This window comes from Marmota flaviventris, chromosome 10 (genome assembly GCF_047511675.1).
Source record: "Marmota flaviventris isolate mMarFla1 chromosome 10, mMarFla1.hap1, whole genome shotgun sequence".
In the NCBI taxonomy this organism is placed as follows: domain Eukaryota; kingdom Metazoa; phylum Chordata; class Mammalia; order Rodentia; family Sciuridae; genus Marmota; species Marmota flaviventris.
Window position 1 is genome coordinate 95,327,798 of NC_092507.1, and position 6,910 is coordinate 95,334,707.

The 6,910-nt window shown below is 41.9% G+C and overlaps 1 pseudogene; it reads right to left on the reverse strand.

Moving 5' to 3' along the window:
- Positions 1 to 3,603: 3,603 nt before the first annotated feature.
- On the reverse strand, positions 3,604 to 5,268 carry LOC114082657 (polypyrimidine tract-binding protein 1-like; annotated as a pseudogene).
- Between the last annotated feature and the right edge of the window lie 1,642 nt (positions 5,269 to 6,910).

Genomic DNA, 6,910 nt, shown 5'->3' on the forward strand with positions numbered 1-6,910 from the left:
GTCTAAAATCAACATTATGTGTAGTTCCTCATTTCTTCAGGCTAAAATAGGTCTTGAGTGTAAGCCAGATTCTAAGCCACAATGCATGGAAATACCAAATTATTAGGAGGAGTCTGAAAATTTCTTCTGAAACTAATTACCAGGGTTAAGACAAAAAAGAAAAAAAAATGTAAAACAGCAGATGGACTTCCAATCTTCAGTTTGTTTTTAATATTCATATCCCTATTTTGTCTCTCTTCTCTTTTGATTTTTAGTTGTTAATAGTCCTTTATTTACTTATTTATATGCGGTATTGAGAATCAACCCCAGTGCCTCACACATTCCAGGCAAGTGCACTACTGATGAGCCACAATCCCAACCCCCTATTTTCTCTTATACTATACCTTTACCCTAACAATGTTCCAGTCTCTATCTTTAAAAAAGAATACATAAAATAAAATTGCTACTTGTTCTTGTTTCCCCCCTTTTACCTCATTCCATTTTTCTCCTTCTCTTCATCAACAAACCTTCCAAAAGTACAGTTACACTCCATGCTTCTGAGCTTCACCACCTGCTCACTTGCTTAGAAATGGAAACCTGGTTTTTGCTCCTAGGACTCAATGAAAGGTCTCCCTCAGAGCTCGATAATGTCTTGTCAAATAAAGAGAGAAGCTCTAACCCCACCCCATGTATCCACACAGTGCCAGAGCCATTTTATTTTCCATATTTTTATTGGTGTATTATGCTCCTCATTTTACTGAAAAAAGATCTTTTGCTACCAAAATTCCAGCCTCTGGCACTTGAGTATTGTTCTATTTGCTATCCCTCCACCACCTACATACCTTCATACACCTTGCTTGCACCTTACATTCAGAGATCCAAAAGAAATATGTATAAAAGATAAATGCAATAAATTGGAAACAAAAAGGATATCCAAAACGAACAATCCTTAATTTACATTCCAATCCTGAAAGAATATTATGTATGGCACTATTAAAATAACATGCTAAAGTTCTTAACAACTTGGAAAATGCTTATTTTTATAGTGTCAGTTTTAAATAAAACAAATTAAAATATATGTATGCAATTTAGTGTCAACTATGTAAAGAAATGAATCGGAGGATACTAGAAAGCTATACTCCAAAATGTTATTAGTGATAACTGCTGATGGTTAACATTTTACCTTCTTGGTAATTTTATGCATTTTCCAAATTTTCTATACTGATCTTGTTATAATTTTAGATTCAGTAAAAAAGTGAGTTCAAAATCATTTGCTGGGCTGGGATTAGGGCTCAATGATAGAGTGCTTGCCTAGCATGTGTAAGGCACTGTGTTTCAATCCTCAGCACAACAGATAAATAAATAAAGTAAATTGAGATATTGTGTCCATCTACATCTAAAAATAATTTTAAAGATCATATTGCCTACTGAAGTAAGCCCAATTTTTATGTTGGCATTCAGTCAAAATCTAACCCTCAATACACTTTCCAGTCTTGTCCCTCACTATATCCCAAAACATTCTCTGCTCTCTTGCTGGACACTACGTTTTCAACAATGCATTCCTTCATGGTTCTGTCCATGACTTAGCAAGTCTGTCAAAAGTAGGAAGAACTTCAAGCCTGAAGAACTTTGTTCCCTAAACCCAAATACAGAGCTGGAGGAAAATGCTCAGAATCACCCAAGAAAAAAAGAAATTATTTTATTCAATCCATAATGGATATACTGGTACCAATAAGAAACATAAAACTCACTGGCTTACATGACACATGATAACATTTTCTCTTGAGTATAAACTGCCACAAAAATTAAAAATTCCTAATAGAATTTAGATACATAATCTGATCCTAAAAACTTAAACTTAATAAAAATAATAGCCACTTATAGATGGTGGAGATCAAGATAAATCAGAATAATAAAATCTTTATACATTGTACAGATAGGACAATAAACACCAAGAAAAATAATTTCATAATATAAAAAAAGCAAAAAATAACAAGTAGTTTAATGCCTGAAACAGTATCTAGTAGATACTCAACAGGTATTCGTTAAATAAAAGAATGCACTTGTCCAAGGAATTAGATTGTACGTGATGAGAATTAGTCAGAAAACACTTGTTTTAGAAAATGACTTTTTTAATATAATTCCCATAATATTCAATTTACCTATTTAGAAGATGTTCAATGGTTTTTAGTATATTCAGTATGTGAAATCATCATAATCAATTTTATAACATTTTTGTTGTTGTTATAAAACTGTTTTAATCGAGTTCTCTCTGCATTACAAGCCCAGGGCCAGGCAATGGAATGTCCTCATGGCCACTGCGCTCCACGTACAATACTGAGCCTGTAATCGCTTTTATCAAAATATATGCATCACCATAAAAAAAAAAAAAAAAAAAAAAAAAACGATGTGCTCCTCCACATATCAACAGGTATAAAAAATTATAAATATTTACACCCTTGTCACACTCTATGAAACTGGGGATCCGAGGAGACCGGCCCTGTTGCTGGCCCGGTAGGACCAAGGCGTCCCTCAGGGTAGGAGGGTGGTCAGAACCTGGAGGTTCCAACCGCCTGGAGTCCCAGCATCAGAGCAGACAGGAAGAGAAACATGACTTTGGTCCAAAATTTGAAGCAAAAGGAAACAACAACAACAACAAACAAACAAACCCTGAAAGTTCTAGGGCTGGTCTTCCTAGGCAGATCTTGGAGGCTGAGTAAGGCCACTGAGGAGTGTAGTGCACAGCAAGGCCCTGCCCCTGGGGGAGGCTGGGTCCTGCCTATGATTTAATTGATTACAAAGAATAAAATAGAAAGTACAGCATACAAAGTAATACCAAGAGAAAGATCACACTCATACCACTGGATCCTCTTCCTATAAAAAGGTACTTAAAACTATTTCTTCTGCAAATAAATGAAAAAAGATTAGGATATTTGATCAACTGGAAATATTACTAGGCACAGATGTCTGCATCCACATCAGAATATTATAACAAAAGGAGGAATATTATAGCTCAAGGAGGCTGGTTTGTGCCCTCCGGGCCTGGCCAGGTGAGGGGGACCTGGGTGGCTGGAGGACATGGGGAGAATCATGTCAGATGATATGATTCAAGTCACTTGACATAGGAGGGTGTCAGCCAGCCCTGCTGGCACCTTGGTTTCCACTCCCTCCCAGCACTGGGCACATGATCCGTGGGAGCAGGAGTCTGCTTTGCTTTTGCCTGGAGCAGATCCCTAGCCCCTGGGTCCCTGGATCACCTTGGGTGGGCGTGCTGCTACAAGGCAGGGAGGTTTAAGGCACCAGGAGGCCAAGTCATGGTTGGGGGCCCACTGAGGGCCGCATGTCCAACACGCCCTGCAAGGCAGGGTGCTGGGTCTGGCCTGGCCTGACCCTGGGCAGGTTGGGGACCCCTTCTGCAGTCCCTGAGCGCCAGAGCCATCAGTCACCACAAGGTCAGCAAGGTGAGCTAGATTTAATTTTTTAAAAAACAGGTAAACTGATTTCACTTTAAAAATAAAATAAAATAAAATCTCTGGTCTGTTAAGGTCACTTCAGCTGCTTCTTAAAGTGGCTTTTCTCTGGAATGACAGAAGTGCCTCCGGACCCCGGCCGGGGGCTGGGCCCCTAGATGAAGGACTTGGAGAAGGAGACTCACAAGTGGTGTTTCTCGCCCAGGTCATGGTTGTGCAGGTCGATGAGCGCCTGCACCACCTCCTCCAGGGAGCCTATCTGGATCAGCGCCATCTTGTGGTCCTTCTGGAAGAATTTGAACCCCTTGACCACGCCCCTGTTGCTGGAGAACAGAACCTTGAGGTCTTCCTCCGTGAGGAAAGGCAGGATGTTGGAGAGGTGCAGGGTGGCGGAGGGCAGGAAGATGTTCTGGAAGTTCTTGGAGCCGGGCTTCTTGAAGGGGTGCAGGGGGGAGTTGCCTTAGTCCTTGTTGAGGCCCTGGTCCTCCTGGCCCTCACGCAGCAGCTTTACATTCTGGTGCTTGAGCAGCTAATGTGGATGGGGTTCCCGTGCAGCTTGTGCCCGTTCAGGTGGCTCATGGCCAGCTGGGACTGGCTGCCATCTGCCATCTGCCATCTGCACCAGCGCATTCTCCTTCTTGTTGAACAAGATCTTCACCCGCTGCATGTCCCCATAGACGCCGAAAAGAATAAAGAGGCTTTGGGGTGTGAATCTCTCAGGGTTGAGGTTGCTGGCCAGCAGGATGGGGTTCCCAGCCCCCGCCAGGCCTGGGATGGTGATTTGGCCTGCGGCAGCCATGGCAGCTACAGTTTATGGAATGGCCAATGGGGCCAGGGCTCCGTGCGTGTTAGGAACAGACAGACCAGTGGCTGGAGTAATTGCAAAGGTGGGAGGGAACCCAGCTCCTGCATATGGAGAGGCTGAGATTAAACCAGGTGCACCAAAGGCCATGGCCATGGTCTGGTCCATTGAGGGCTGGCTGTCCCCAGAGGGCAGGTCTGGGTGCCTGTAATCGTGGCTCTTGTCCTTATTGTACTTGACGTTGGGCTGGTGAGCTTGGAGAAGTCCATGCGCAGCGTGAAGCAGGCATTGTAATGTTCTGCCCGTCCAGCGACAGCTTGGCGTGCTGGGAGCTCACAGGATTGGCATACTGCAGCAATGCCTGGAAGTAGTTGTTCTTGGTGAATGTGATAATCTTCAGGACTGTGTCGAACTTGGAGAAGATCTAGTGGAGCACGTCCAGGATCACAGGGTAGAAGAAGTTCTCCACGATGATCCTGAGCACGGGTCTCTGCCCAGTCATTGCCATCCCAGCATCCACGGCAGCGGTCGAGGTGGCCAAGGCCAGGTTCCCCCACTGGACTGAGTTCACGGCCTGCACGGGCTCCTGGCCCGCACTTGGTTTGGGGACCTGTCAGTCTTGAGCTCCTTGAGGTTGGAGAACTGAATGTAGATGGGCTGGCTGCAGCACAGGTGTCACCGAGGTGTAATAGTTGACCATGTGTTGGCTGCCTCCTGGGTGTTCATCTCAACGAAGGCCTGGTTTTTGTCCTTCAGCATCAGGAGGTTGGTGACTTTCCCAAAGGGCAACCCCAGGGAGATGACCTCGCCCTCTGTGACATCGCTGGGCAGCTTGCAGATATGGGTCATGCAGGAGGGGACTCCCACACTCCTGCTGTTGCCCTTGAACTTCTTATTGTCATTTCCATTTGCTGCAGAAGCAGAGTTGCTGCTCATGATAAAGGGTCCATTAGTGACACATGTACAGCAAAGCTCGTCAGACCGCTTAGTGCCAACTGCTATGTCTGGGACCATGCTGTCTATGGCACACAGAGCAGACCCGCAGGGGACGGAGTGGAGGCTCCAGAATTTTAGAACATTTTTATTACCTCCAAAAGAAAGCTTCAACCATTGGTAGTCATTCTTTACCTCCCTGCCACCCCTCAGACTCAAGTGACAACCATTTATCCACCAATTGTTTCTAATATTTTGATTTTTCCAGATATTTCATATAAATGGAATCATACAATATGTGGTCTTTTGGTGACTGGCTTCTTAACATGATGTTTCACCTACAGTGCAGCATGTATCAATACTTCATTTCTTTTTGTTGCCAAATAATATTCCCTTTTATGGATACACCACATTTTATTCAGCTGACAGATCCTGGGGTCATATAGATATTTTTTGGCTCTTATGAATAATGACATATAAAATTCATGTGCAAGTTTCTATGTACATGTTTTATTTTCATTTCTCTTGCATATATACCTATGGGACTTATTGAGTCATATGCTATTTCCCCTTACTGGTTAAGTCTAAGTTCAAAGAAAGAATGGAACTGTTAATTCTGGCTGAGAAATTAGAGAAGACTACTTAGAAAAAGTGGTATGTGAGCTAAGTTTTGAAATAGGAGTGATAGGACTCAACCACAAAAGGGAAAATGAGATGACAGAAAGTCAGACATTTTGACTTGAATAACATTTTGACTTATGTTTGCATATCATTATCCAAAGTACATGTATAAAGACATGAATTGGTGTGAATATATTTTATATACAACCAGAGATATGAAAACTGTGCTCTATAAGTGTAATACGAATTGTAATGTTTTGCACTGTCATTTTAAAAAATCAATTAAAAATGCATTTTAAAGAGTGGTATATCAGCAGTAAATCTTCATCAAGACAGCATATATTTTTATTTCTGAATGTTTCATTAGTACATTATAGTTCCACATAATAGTGGGGCCCATTTTGACATAATTATACATCATGGAATAAAATTTTCTCCACTTCAGTCCCCAGTACTTCCCCTTTTCCTCTCCTTCTCCCTCCTCCTGTTTCCCTTCTACTCTACTAGTCTTCCTTCTATTTATTTATAATTTTAAAAATTAGTTCTTTATATATAAACATAAAGGTCAAATTCACTGTGGTGTATTCACATGTACATAGCACAATTTGGTCAATTTCATTCCATTATTCCTCCCCTTTCCCATTCCTCCTCCCTCCCCATCTATCCCCTTCTTTTGCTCCACTGATCTCCCTTCTATTTTCACAGGAGTCCTCCCCCACTTTTTCCCCTTTCTTTGGTCAAACTTCATTCTATGAGAGAAAACATTCCAGATATTTCATATAAATGAAATCATACAATATGTGGTCTTTTTGTTACTGGCTTCTTAACTTTCTGAATCAGGCTTATTTACTATATATATATGTAAAATACTCATAAAATTTAATATTTCACTAGATATATACAGTTTCATGGCATTGAGTACATTCCCATTTGTACAACCATCACCACCAACCATTTTCAGGACATTTCCGTCTTGGCAAACTGAAACTTTTCACCCAATAAAAAAAAAAAAAAAAACTTCCAGGGGCTGGGGACATGGATCAAGCAGTAAAGCACTCGCTTGGCATGCGCGAGGCGCTGGGTTTGACCCTCAGCACCACATAAA